This window comes from Anabrus simplex, chromosome 5, assembly GCF_040414725.1.
Source record: "Anabrus simplex isolate iqAnaSimp1 chromosome 5, ASM4041472v1, whole genome shotgun sequence".
NCBI lineage: Eukaryota > Metazoa > Arthropoda > Insecta > Orthoptera > Tettigoniidae > Anabrus > Anabrus simplex.
This window is the reverse complement of record NC_090269.1, coordinates 279,066,492-279,081,521: the sequence shown is the minus strand read 5'-3', so window position 1 is coordinate 279,081,521 and position 15,030 is coordinate 279,066,492.

Below are 15,030 nucleotides of genomic sequence, written 5' to 3'. Positions count from 1 at the left end.
CACCTACTTCTTAATATGAATATATCCCCAAAATTTCATTTCTTTATGTCCAGTAGTTTTGGCTCGGCGATGATGAATCAGTCAGTCAGTCAGGACAAGTTATTTTATATATATAGATGTCTTAATGTGATGATACATTGTTTTTTAATGAGGATAAAAGACAAATCCAACCGTAAGATTTCAGGCAGGTATGCTAAAGGTAAAAAGTAATGCATAAATGAAAGATCAAGCCATTCACAGCAGTCCATTTCACACCTTGTTTATATGTCTAATTTCAGTCTTTGAATAATAACCTTTTAAATAATTCTTCATTCATTTATCCAGAATTGCTTTAGCAACTTCGAAGTTAATATCTCAATACCACTTTCTTTCTAGACGTAATTTATTTATCCATTTCCGTATATACATTTCCATTGATATTTGAATTTAGCGCGATTTGTTCAGGTCAAGTCACTAGGAGCGCCACCGTCGAATTGTCTCCCATTTTAGCAAGGCGAAATCCGTAAGTGTCGTGTATTGTCTCTACTGTATTTGGTAAAAGTAACAGTTTTATAGACAGCAAGAATAATTTCCTGATGGATCTCGTATTGTAGAGACACATGGAATAGGTATTGCCGGAAAATTTTCAACGGGTTCTCTTCGGTATTACGATGCCAATTTTAAGTTAATGGTCCTTAAACCCGCGGAAATAATAATTGTGCAGCCGCAAAAAAAAAGAAATACGGCATGACGAAATTCAATGTTCGGCGTCTAAAAATAGTCTAAAAATGCGTAAGCCTACTGTACAACAAGGCATTCATATGAATTTACAAAGTACTTTTTGAGCGATTTAAATTTTTTGAAGGAAAAAGTTGGGTTCATCTTGGATTCGGAGAAATACGGTACTATATTTTTTCAGAATGAAATTAAACATACACTTCCACGTAGTATCGGATTTCGAAAAATAACAAACAAGTAAGCCGTAGTGTGGATATCATCTGCGGAAATGCAAGTTTTGAACAAACTGATTGCCGTTTCACACCGATTTTTATGTGCATGAGGGGTTTTCCGACTTTTATACAAAAATCGGATATAACGATAATCCGCTATAGCGAGTAAATTTTCCGCTGTTATGAATTCTCGCTATAACGGACTTCTACTGTATTAGCCTTCTTAGAACAACACTACACCAAAATTGCTTTGCATTCAACGACAAAATCTATTGCCAAACGAAAGGGTTAGCCATGGGTTCACCATTATCAGGTATAATAGCAAACATTTTTCTGAATAACTTTGAAAACATTTTCTTAATGGGCCAACATTCAAAAGGAATCTTACACTGGAGCAGATACGTGGATGACGTCATATGCATATATGATAATGACATCACTAATGCACACCAGTTATTAAACACACTAAACTCTTTACACAGGTCCATCAGGTTCACAATGGAGCCAGAAACGAACAAGAAAATAAACCACTTAGACATCACAATCAACAGGAATAATGACAACCTATCTTACAAAGTATACAGAAAGCCCACTCAGATGTCGCACACTATTGACAACGAGTCAAACCACCCATACACACACAAAATAGCAGGACTGAATACAATGATACAGAGAGCTATTTCCATACCAATGAGCATAACGGATTTCAATGAAGAGGTACAAATCATTAAACAAATCGGGAAAGAAAACAACCACCCTCCAAGCACAGCAGATAAAGTATTAAATAAACATAAGAAAAATCACCGGGAAAACACCACACATGACAAAGAAAAATACGTAGTTCTCAACTATGTTAACAATAACACATACAAGGTAGCTAATATTTTCAAGAAACAAAGTTTAAAAGTAGCCTTTAGAACGAATAACACACTACAGAGACACATCACCAAGTGCAACCTAAACAAGAAGGACCCATTCTCAAAGTCAGGAGTATATGAACTCAAGTGTCAAGAACCTAACTGCAATGCCACATAGGCCTATATAGGTCAAACGAAACGCAATTTCCACACAAGATACAAAGAATACAAAAACGCAGTCAGATATAATCGGCATTCAGCCTTCGGGGAGCACATATACGACTGTTCACACCATTTCACAGACATCAACACTGATCTTAAAATTTTACACATCGAAAATAAAAGTAAATCTTTGAATATAAAGGAAGCAATAGAAATTTACATCACAAAAAATGCTAATGTAAATAACCTAAATGACCATACACATTTAAAAAATTCCCCCCTCTTTGCTCTACTCACATAACATCTGTACAAATCTTCTCATTAAATTAGCTTTTATCTTAATAATAAATAACCTTTAATAGTTAGTCTCTGTTTCAATTCCCTACTTTATTAACCTAAAATCTTTAATTTGCATTCATCCATATTATATAAAAGTACATTATAACATGAAGTAGGTCAATAACCTTCACTCCCTTCTCCAATATTTATGGAAGTTTCCACAGCGCTCCACTTGCTCCGCCATACTCCCCCCTCCACTCTCCACAGTACAGTGTACTCACCTCTATCATCCAATAGGAGAGATCCGCAATGCTCCACAAGGCCCCTCCCATGCTTCCCCACCCCTCACCGCGAGCAGTGTGCTTTCCCCAAAATTTCCATGACCACAGTCCTGAAATAGTGTTTGGTGACAACAGAGTTAGCATCAGCAGTCTTGATAAGCACGTAAGTTTTCCATTATATTAATACTTGTAAATTTATTTTATTTTTGTCATTACTGGTTCATGTTATCACTAAAATCTCTATCATTGACAAGTTTACAGAACGTAAACAATACTGTACATATATAAGCATGTTTTAAGTGATCTGATAGACTCTGAAGATGTTCTTGTAGAACGAAACATGTCATTCTTTGTATATTAGTGTGTATTTTACAGGTTTGTTTATAGTGTTATAATTTATATTGTAATTGCTGTGTGTTTGACAGACTGAAAAGTTTTTATTGCATTTAACTAAGTCGACACTGGAAAATATGGCTTCAATCTTAACAAATCTTCTGTAAGTGGTGCTACTCTCCCAGCCAGTATCTTGGTGAACACTTTATAGACCATACTCAATAGTACTATCCCTCTATAGTTGTTACACCACGTTTTGTCATTCTTTTTGTGTATAGGGCAGATTATTGCAAGATTCCACTGGTTAGGCATCTCCCCTTGTTCCCAAATCTCACAGATTAGATGATGTAACTGATTTATGATTTGGTCTCCTCCATTCTTAAGCATTTCAGCAGTAATATTATCTATCCAGGGTCTTTATTGTTCTTTAAGGCTTTTATGGCCTTATACACTTCTTCCCTAGTTGGTGATGCGGCGATTGTTTCTTTCGTCGACTCTGAAGGTTCCTCCCTTTCATCTTCTCCCCACTAACAGTCTTGGTTTTCATGTTCTTCATTGGGATTAATTCCATAAAGTATTCAGCCCATCTATCCAATATTTCTTTTGTTCCTCCAATCAGATTTCCTTGTTTATCCTTACAAAACACTGCCCTGGGCTGAAAGCCTTTCCGTTCTGCCTTCACTTCTGCATTGAAATTCCTTATATCCCTGTTTTTGTCTTGCTCCTCGAGTTACATTATCCATCTTCTTTCATATTCACTCTTCTTTTGTCTACATATCTTACTTGCTTCTACTCTCTTCTGTCTGTATTCCCCTGTATTAGCTCTAGTATTCCTGTTAGCATTTTCTTTCGCGCTTTGTTTCTCTCCATTACTTTATTTCTACACTCCTCGTCAAACCAACCTGGTCTCCATGTCTTCTTCTCTTCACCTAATATTCGTTCAGCTGTATTATGCAATACCTCTTTTATAATCTTCCATTTCCCTTCAATATTTTCTTTTTGCCACTCTGTTTCCTTACCTTGAAATTGTTCAGTTATCTTTGGCTTATATCCCTCTTTTATTATTTCATCCGTTGTAAGTTTTTTACTGTCATACATCTTCTGAATTTTGTCTACCTGTGTTCTTCTATAATTAGCTATTCTCTGCCTACACTTTATCCATACCATATAATGGTCTGATTCATATTCTGCTCCTCAGCAGCTTTCCACCTGCATTATATCTGAAGCATGTCTTCTGTCAATCAGCACATGATCTATCTGATTCTGTGTAATACCATTTGGTGATGCCAAGTAGCCTTCCTCACATCTTTTTGTTGTAGCCAGGTACTCCTAACCACCATTTCATTACTTATGAAAAAATCTATCCAGCTCAATCCATTATCATTGGAATGCTCATGAAGACTCTCTTTCCCAATTGTCCCTCTAAAGGCTTCTTCACGTCCTACTTTAGCATTAAGATCTCCTAAAACAATCTTAATGTCATGTTTTGGTATACCATCTATTACCTGCTCCAGTTGGCTATAAAATTCCTCATACAAGTGTTGTACTGAAGAACCTGCCTTTCATCCTCAAGCTGCTCATTCTCTCATCTATTGGTTTAAAATCCATCCATTCCAATATTACTTCCACTATACATCTTCCACTCTGAAAGGTACCACTCCCTTTCCATCTCATCTCTTGTATGGCCGCAATGTTTATTTTGTACCTATCCATTTCTTTCCATCAGGGATTGTAAGGCACCTGGTTTCTTTAATGCCCTTACATTCCAGGTTGAAATTGTAATGTCATGTTTCTGTTTGCGAGTACCTTTTCCATGCCTATTTCGTCGTTGTTGATCAGTCCGGATATTCCTTTTGAGTTCCGAAACAAGTAAATTTTTCACGAGATGGAGTTGTTAGCCCCATGCTCAACCCTTCTGTCTGGGTTACCATACCATAGCAGAGGGTATCCCGTTTTAAGGCGCCGGATACTCGCCCTCGTCCATCTCCCGAAGGAGTAGGATTTGCTGGTACCGTAGGCAGCAAAACCACCAACTTGAGTGTTTCTTAGTATTTCCCATGGGCACCCACTCGGCATGTGTACCCACACTGAGACTCATCTACCAGCCATTGACCCTCCTCCTTTATCCAAGCTTGGGACTGGCGCTGGGATTTCCGTGGTATCTCCCAGTGGCGGAGTTGCTGCATACTATATGTAAAACATATTTTGAAGGACTAAGATAGTGGTTTAGTGGAAAACAGAAACCCACAACGTTCGGAATTCCCATGATTTGGCGTGAACCAAAAAATCATTATGATTGCTACTTCTGTCTATGAAATATATCGGGTACAACACAGTTATTAAATCAAAATTAAAATATCCCGAAGGCCTAGAATCAGTCAGCTATTAGGCCTGTGGCACACAGTTCAGATATTCTCATTCTAGTGCCACCAAAGCAACTACAGGATGTGAGGCAATCGAGTTCATCTGAGTCTGCGGAACATTTTGAAGTGGATGAGGATTTCTCCCCACTCACTTCAGAAGACAAACGACAGCTTTTTACTCAGGCTGAACTGAACTATTTTGTGCGGGGTTTAGGTCTTACCAAGGAAAAGAGCGAGATTGCAGGATCAAGATTGAGAGAAAGAGATTGAAAGAAAAGAAAAGACCAGGAGTGGTCTTTGGTTGGTACAGGAACCAAGAGGAAGAATTCCATAAGATTTTCAAAATAGAAAAACAGGTAGTTTATTCCTTTGACATATCAGGTTTAATTCTGTTTGGTGGTGAAAATTATGATAGTCATGACTGGTGTTTATTTATCGATGCATCAAAGAGAAGCCTAAAAGCAGTGTTACTATGTAATAGAAGTAAATTTCCTTTGATTTCAGTTGGGTATTCTGTTTTTCTCAAAGAAATGAAAATTTTCAGTTGATTCTAGAAGAAATTATCTACCAGGAACATCAGTGGCTATTGTACAGAGACCTAAAGGTAACTGCTACCTTATTAGACCAACAAGCAGGTTACACAAAATGTCCTTGCTTTTTGTGTTATTGGGATAGTAGAAGTAGAGATAAACATTGGACAACAAAAGAGTGGTGTAAGAGGAAATGTTTAACTCCTGGAGAGAAAAATGTAATTCATACTAGTCTGGTTGATCTGAATCAAATACTGTTCCCCCCTTTGCATATCACACCTGGTATCATTAAGCAATTTGTAAAAGCACAGGACAAAAGTGGTATGTGCTTTCAGTATTTAAACCAAAGATTACCACTCTTGTCAGAAGCTAAGATGAAAGAGGGAGTATTTGATGGACTGCAGATTAGGCTCCTTATGAAAGACACTGGATTTTTGGGCACTATTAATGATGCTGAACGTTAGGTATGGTGTGCTTTCAGAGAAGTAATTGATACATTTTTGGGAAAAATAAAAGACGTAAACTGTAAGACAATTGGGAAAAATACGTTGAAATGATTTCAAGCTTATGGCTGCAACACGAGTTTAAAACTCCATTTCTTAGACAAACACCTGGATTATTTCCCTGACAATTTGGAGCCCTAAGTAACGAACAGGGTGAAAGATTCCAAGAAATAAATGAAATGGAAAGAAGATACTAGGAAGAGTGGAATGTAGTGATGTTGGCTGACTACAGCTGGTGCTTGAAGAGGGAAACTACGCAACACGGCTATAACGTCTGTCAACACAACCCTCCTTCCAGGCAAAGAAAGAGTTTTTCTTCAAGTGGTGCTTTGTAAAGGTATGTAGATAGTCTTGTTTTGTACAAGATTTTTCTTCTACTTTACAGTGCACTTTATTAAGTAAAAACTAACTTTTATACATGAATTCTGTATACTGTAAGAAACACTCCCCTGTCTCAGTCCAGTTTCATTTCTAAACTAACGGGCAAGTTGGCTGTGCGGTTAGAGGCGCACGGCTGTGAGCTTGCATCCGGGAGATAGTGGGTTTGAATCCCACTGTCGGCAGCCCTGAAGATGGTTTTCCGTGGTTTCCCATTTTCACACCAGGCAAATGCTGGGGCTGTACCTTAATTAAGGCCACGGCTGCTTACTTCCAACTCCTAGACCTTTCCTATCCCATCGTCGCCATAAGACCTATCTGTGTCGGTGAGACGTAAAGCCACTAGCAACAAAAAAAAAAAAAAAAAAGCATTTCTAAACTGTTCTGTCTTTCCATCTGGAGTTTGTACAATGCTGACACAGTTGTACATTGTTTGCATGATCCTACAGTTTGTGTACCCAGTCTCTTTTTTGGACATAGTTTCCCAAACCTTCTCCCTGGGGACACTTATCATATGCCTTTGTTCATATCCTTTCAGGCATTTTTGCCCCTTGTGTTAAGAGTGTGATTCCTGTATAGTTATCACATGGTTTTTTGGCCCCTTTCTTAAAGACTGGTGTTATTATTCCCTTTTCCCTATGTTTTTTTTGACATGCTCTATTGGTGGAAAAATATCTAATTCCCTCCATGGGAACTTAGAATTTCCATTCGGAATGCTGGGCGGGCAATAATTCCATTGTGGAGACTTATCTCCCGTATGCAGTTATTAGACTGTGCCTCTTATAATGGGCTTCTGATAAGTTCACCTGGTGGCTCTTCATTCATCTCTACTGTCAGCTCCCCGCCGACCCAATAAAGCATATAGGCCGACTCCGCACTGGAAGTTAGCCTCCCCAACATGACCACCACAACCACCACTGCAACCATGACCTCCGCTTGTACCTTTCTTCCCATTCCTATCACAACTGTTAAGTATTCCCACCCTTCACCTATTGCTACTTCGACGCTTCCTCAGCCAACTTACCCTGATCCAACCAGTTTTCTTTACATCCCTCCCCGCTACTTCAATCACTTGCCAACCAACGCCGAAGAAAGCTCTACGACACCACCAGCATCGCAGCCACCACCTCAAGCACATGCCGCACAACAATCGCCACAGCTATGACCAGCCCGCAACATCATGTATAGTTGTGTCCTCCGCGGCGTAGATCCTCTTATTTCTGACTGAGACGTCAACCACGAGCTCAACCATGAAGGTATCCCTGTCCGGTGAGCCTTCCACATCTGGAATACCTCGAGACCAACATACTTAGTCCGTCTTCACCTGCAAAATGAAGAGGAAGTCCAACGCCTCATCAGCCAAAGTAGGGGACTGCCTGTAGGGGTGAAGTACAGTGGGGACTTAGAGGGCCCTGGGACCGCTATGATAGCTGTGAAGGCCCTTCAGAAACTCTGAAAAGTGGTGGCAAAAGGGGCTCTGGTTAAGACGCAGCAGGTCGTTATGCTACTTAGGTTCCAGAATGGGTAAAAAAAAAAAAAGTAAATAAATAAATGCAATGTAAATATTAATCTTATACCAGTTGTATAGTATCATTTGAAGTAATTCCACATACTGTATATCAGTTGACTATATTTGTAAGTAGTACAGGAGATATTATAAGTAGAATTTTGTAAACAATATAAATTTATTAAGGATGAGCTGTGTGTTTAATAGAAAACATTGTTAGCGTAAATTGTATAATATTGTATTATAGGAAAATTTTCTTCTCTTGTTAATTTAATATTTAGTGCTTGACAATAATGTATTTTAGTGTATCATTTGCCACCGAGGTAGACACCTCATTTGCAAATAAAGAGATTTTGATTTTGATCACCAACGGCGCACGTCTCTATGGTCGATAACTCACCGTGGAACCTTCCCGCTCCCCTCTCAGACATTCACACCCCCCCCCGTCATCGACCCCGAACTGCCACCTCATACTGACCTCCGCCACCAGTCAATCTACTCCTTCCTCCAACATCCTCCTTCATCCCATCACCTCTAACAGCTGACCTACTCCGACTTCTCACCACCTCCTTATGCAACATCTCAGCCACGCTTCACCTCCTCCTTTCACACATCGGAACTCCAGTTTAAACCTTCTCAACCAAAAAGCCCTAATCACTTCTCCACCTAATATCAAATCGCATTACCCACCTTCCTCAATTCTCACACCTCCCAGTTCTCTTCACTTCTCCCTGCCCGAGCGAGAGCGTCACTCTCTAAGGAGCCCGCCCCGCCTTCGGGCGGGGAATGAAAACATGAAAACGTAACGTTCACCTGGGTCGGTAGATGCAGAGTGGGTTGTTGTCCCATATGCTCTGTACTCTGACTGGCCAACTGAGCAGAGGAAAGTTGGCCACGGCTCTACTGTGGCTCTACGCCTCTGCATTCGGGAGACGGGCCTGGGGCACAGTGCCGGACTTCACGCCTGGTCCCACCCGTTGGCTGTCCTGAACATGGTTTTCCGTGGTTTTCCATTCTCCTGCCGGGACAGTTCGTAGTATAGGCCACGGCCGCCTACCCCTCACCTTCTCCGCACATCTCCTTCACCATAACAAATCTCGCAGCCTGAGAGATGGCGTCACCGTCTAAGAGACCCGCCTCCCCCTTCAGGGGAGGAATAAAAATGTTTAGTAGTAGTTCACCTGCACAAGGGCAACACATGTCATCACAACGCTTCTCGCCTGGTGCAAGGGGAACCTCGCTAACACATATTTCTTAGCTTCGCCACAGCACCTCCAAGATTTTTGCTCGGCCTGGTGGCCCTCAACTTTAATTGCTACCCAGCCGACCTCAAATAGCATATAGGCTGACGCCTTGTTGGCAGTCGGCCTTCCTCACCCACCATGTCCTACTGCCTAATCCCCGGAGTAGATCCAACAATCACCGGGCGAGTTGGCCGTGCGCGTAGAGGCGCGCGGCTGTGAGCTTGCATCCGGGAGATAGTAGGTTCGAATCCCACTATCGGCAGCCCTGAAGATGGTTTTCCATGGTTTCCCATTTTCACACCAGGCAAATGCTGGGGCTGTACCTTAATTAAGGCCACGGCCGCTTCCTTCCAACTCCTAGGCCTTTCCTATCCCATCGTCGCCATAAGACCTATCTGTGTCGGTGCGACGTAAAGCCCCTAGCAAAAAAAAAAAAAATCCAACAATCTCTGAAGATGCATCTACCTCGGCCTTCGTACAGCCGGCGTCCCAGCTCACAACGCCCACCGATTGATGGATGACCTAACTTCCACTCCAACATCGCAGATTTTGGTACATCTCCCGGAAGAGGACGCCCTGCAACACCTCTTTGCCTCCGGAGCGACCATTCGCCATAAAACCTACGCAGTGGTGCCAACTCCGCCGTCCATCCAAGACCAACTCTCTGCGGATCCATCTATTGTTCCAGTCTTCAATGCGTCTCTACCCCGGACATTGCCTCGGCCACCATCATCCTTCTTTTCAACAACTCCTACTCCCACGACCTTATGACTACTGCATATACCAGTTCTCAGCTTCCCATCACCACTGTCACAACTTCTCACTCTTCACCAGTAATGTCCTCATCCCTCCCACTACTCACGACTACCACAACCGCATCACACTCTTCCACCCCGTTGACTTTGACCATCGCAGCTCCATCATCGTCGCCTCTACAAGACACCTCCGCAGCAGCTGAAGCCCCACTAATCGCCGCAGCAGCAACCGCCATCCTTCCATGCCACGCTTAGTTGCGTCCTACGCGGGATTCCACCTGACATCTCCGAACGGGCGGTCCTCCAGGAACTCCGCACGGACGGCGTTCCTGCCCGACTCACGATCCGCATCCACAACACCTACGGCCCTACCTACTTATATGGTGCGGCTCCAGCTTCCCAGTGCCGAAGACGTTCAACATCTCATCCGTACCGGCACTCATATCAACGACCACCTCCACAAAGTGGAGCGCTCCCGTTCTCCACCCCAACCTGTTCGCTTCCCGTCAGCTACTTCACATCGTCGCCCCCCGGCCAGCCACTCCTCCTGTTCCACCTTTTCCACAAGTTTGTCAACCCCCTCCCCAACCTCATTTCATTCCCCCACCCCTTCCGATATTCGACCTTCTGTGGTTTCTTATCAGTTCTCTTTCTAATATCACAGCCACCCTCCATCTCCTCACCTTACATCTCCACCCAAGACCTCTCTTCTAACCTTCATCTTTCCCATTTTTGCACTTCACCTTTTCCCCATCCACCCTTGCACTCTCCTCTGAATATTTAATCCTTGCACACATCCCCAATAATTCAATACTATCCGCATACACCTCCTAATTCCATACATCAAATTACCCTCCTCCCCCATACCATCACTCCTTCCCCAACTTGCCGAAACTCCTGACCAGAGTGAAGGCGTTACCTTCAGGTAGTAGTAGTTCACCTGCATACACCCCAGCGTCAGTGGGTAGGGTCTGACACATCCCACTCTGATGAGTCTAGTGTCAGACCTAAGATGAAATGCTGGTTAATGTAGCAAACGCCTGAAAAGCCTTACATCTGATCTGTTTTTTTCCCCCTCTTTCCCTAGTCTTCTGCCACATGTTTCTGCTTCCATATGCACTTTAGCAATCTGTGCACCCAGCAGCCTTTATCATTTCCACACTAATTCCATCAATCCCCGGTGCCTTCCTCATTTTCATTTTACGGACTGGTAATTCCACCTCCAACATTGTTATATCATCTTCTATTGTTGTGTCATCACACCATATTCCTACCATTCCTCTGCACAATTTTTCACATTCAGCAGTTTATCAAAATACTCCTTCCATCTCCTCTTTATTTCTTCTAGATGTGTTATCAACTCTCCACCTTCCTCTTTCATCAGCTTTCTAATAAACTCTTCCTTTCCTATTACTTTATATAATTCCATACAGAATTCTTTTACTGTCAGCTCCATCTGTTTCCATTTTTTGTGTAAATTCTTCCCAACTTTTCTTCTCTTACCAATTTCTTACATTTCCTTTTATTATTATGATACTTCCGTCCATTCTTGACTGCATTCACCGACCTTCAGTATTAAAAATATTACGAAATTTTGGATTACATCCTAAATTATTTAAAATGATAAGCTTAACGTTAACAAACACTAAATATAAGGTGAAGTTTAGATGAGAATTATCCAAAGCATTCACAGTCAGAACAAGACTAAGACAAGGTGATGTACTATCACCACTTTTGTTTAATTGTACTCTAGAATACTTGATGAGAGAATGGTATAAAGACAATAACAAGAATATAAAAATTGGATACACTAAAGATGAAATTAACCTAAATTGCTTAGGATTTGCAGATGATCTGGCACCACTAGCTAATAGCATTAATGAAGCTCGGAATCAAATCACAAGTCTCCAAACTATTGCTGGAAAAATAGGATTAACAATTTCATTTGAAAAAACTAAAATAATGGCAATAGATCCCCTTTTAATAATCAGTGTTCTAATATGTGGGAAAGAAATAGAAATTGTAAAACAGTTTAAATACCTTGGAGAAACTATAACATACAATTTAAATGAAAAAATTTCTTGACAGAGAGAACGAATAAATTATCCAGAGCCCAAAAAAGTAACCAGAAATACATACAACAAGAAATGTTTGTCAATAAATACAAAACTGAAACATTATAAGACTGTAGTCCAACAGAAATAACTTACGGAAGTGAAACATTATTTAAACTAAAGCAAAATAATAACATAGACAAAATTTAAAAAATAGAAAGAATAGTAAGAACATGCATTAATAAGAAGTACCAAACAGAAGGAGAATGGCGTATCATCCCAAATTCAGCAGTATATCAGGAAATAGAACCTATAACGGATTTCATAAGAAGGAAGAGAATATCATTCTTTGATCATCTGTTGAGAACACCTCAAGACAGGTTAATATGCAGAATTTTGGAAAAACTTTGGAAACAACCTGTCTGGATAAAAGAAATAAAAGAAGACATGAAAGAATTGGACATAACAGTGGAGGATTTAAAGATAAAATCAAACAAAGTAAATAAATTGAAGAATAGTAAAATTAGATTCCTACCAAAATGTGATAAAAGAGGAACAACTAAAAGGGTATTTTCAGAAGAAGAACGACAATGAAGATCGGATAGAATGAAGAAATACTGGAAGAACAGAAAAGAAAAAAACATAAAACATCACAGAAGACCGGACAAAAATTGACTTGGTCCAATGCGGCCGTAAAAGCACAATAATAATAATTATTATGATGCTTCCTTTTGCTTTCTTCTTTTTTTATTTTTTGCCAAGCTTACTTTTCTTTCACTGCTTCTGTCAACTCATTCAATCACAGCGTCTCCTTTTCTTTCACCCTCGTCGATGTTCTACCACAGTCACTCTCTGCCCCACTTACAAATGCCCTCTTAAAGCTGGACCATTAATTTTCCATATTTCCTACTTCAGTACCTGGAATTTGTTGTTTGAGTCTCTCCAGAAATTCTTCCTGTACATTCTTATCTTTTAAGATCCTCACTTCTGTTTTACTATCTCTTATCTCCAACTTTTGCTCTATGGTCTCTATTGTCTCCTGGTAAAGCTGTTACATCCATCGACTGTCAGCAATTTGTCCTTTCCACCAGAATATTATCAATTACTGATTTTATTCTTCTGTCACCCCAGCCTTATCTTGTAATTTTCCTGCTATTTTTCTTCCGAAACACTGTGTTGCCCACAATCATTCCATTCCTTTCACAAAACTCAACTAGTTTCTCTCCTTAATTTCTTTTCCCATATCCATATGGTCCGATTACTTCTTCCTTTCCTAATCTTTCGTTTCTCATCCGTGCATTTAAGTCTCCCATTATAATCACTTCCAAATCAGTTATCTCCTTTTCTAGTTTTTCCAGGAATTCCTCAATATCCTCCTCTTTGTTTCCTGTCTGTGGTACAAACACTTGTATGAAGTCCTTCACTTCATTCCTTATTCTCAGTCTAATTTTCATTACCCTGTTGCTGATGTGCATATCCACATACTCCTCCAGCTGTTTTGAAATTATCAAGCCCACTCCATTTTTTTACCTATCGGCCACCACTCCAATAATATAGTGTATATCCTTTCCTCATTCTCTTCTTTCCCTTCTCCTTCCATTTAAGTTCACTCAAATTCATCATTTCTATACCCTTTTTCTACATAAAATTCACCAATTCTGCCTTTCCTGTCAAGGACATAAGGTTGATTATACCCATCTTCATGATTTACTGTATTATTAATATTCAAATAGTAGTGAACATTATAATTAGAGAAACCTGTAATGTTCACAATAATGCTTTAACAAATAAATAGAGCAAGCACAGACATTCATTGGAGACATCTTGACAAATCTTCAGTCTTGACCAGGCAAGTGTAGGATAAAAAGAAAGTTATATTTTAAAAAATCCAAACCCTTTTGAGAAGAACTCAAGTATTCAAAAAAAAAAAAAAAAAAAAAAAAAAAAAAAAAAAAAAAAAAAAAACCATAATCTCTTATCTCCTTCATTTTGTGTTCAGTTGGATCACTGTCGTGATTCCAAAGAGAAAATGTATGACAGACTTATAGGGAAGGTCTAAGACAGGCCTGCACAATTGGACTGCACTAGGGTAACAGCTACAGGCAGCACTGGGCCATGCTTGCTACACGGCACAAGTTAACGTGTGCTAAGTACACAGAGGAGACACGGAATAATTATGTTCTTCCCCACCGTAGACTGCCAACCGTCAGGAGGTGGTGTGTTCAAACAACTTTCTTTCACCTTCCTGTGCATCCCATGAAAATTTTCCAGGATGTACTTTTGCAACATAAGCGACACATAATACAAGAAAAGTAAAAAAGTTATGTTTGTGAATTAGAATACTGAACTGATGGGTCATAAATTAAAATTTGTTCAGGTTTACCACGCTAAGAAACATAATGAACCTTTCAGCAATACACCGAATGTCATGAAAAATAAGAATAATTTCGTATGGCTATTTCTAGCCGAGTGCAGCCCTTGTAAGGCAGACCCTCTGATGAGGGTGGGCGGCATCTGCCATGTGTAGGTAACTGCGTGTTATTGTGGTGGAGGATAGTGTTATGTGTGGTCTGTGAGCTGCAGGTTAAAATCCCCGACCCGGCCGGGAATCGAACCCGGGACCCTCTGAACCGAAGGCCAGTACGCTGACCATTCAGCCAACGAGTCGGACTCATGAAAAATGATGAACATATATTTAAATAAGTTTGATGGATCTGTTACAGCCCAAAAAATGAAAGAAAATGCAAAATGATATGCAATTTAAAAACCAGCATATTTGTCACATTTACTTGGGGCAGCTCAAGATGTCTGGCATCTTTTTTGTTGGACGAGTTTTTCAATGTTCTTTGCACTGG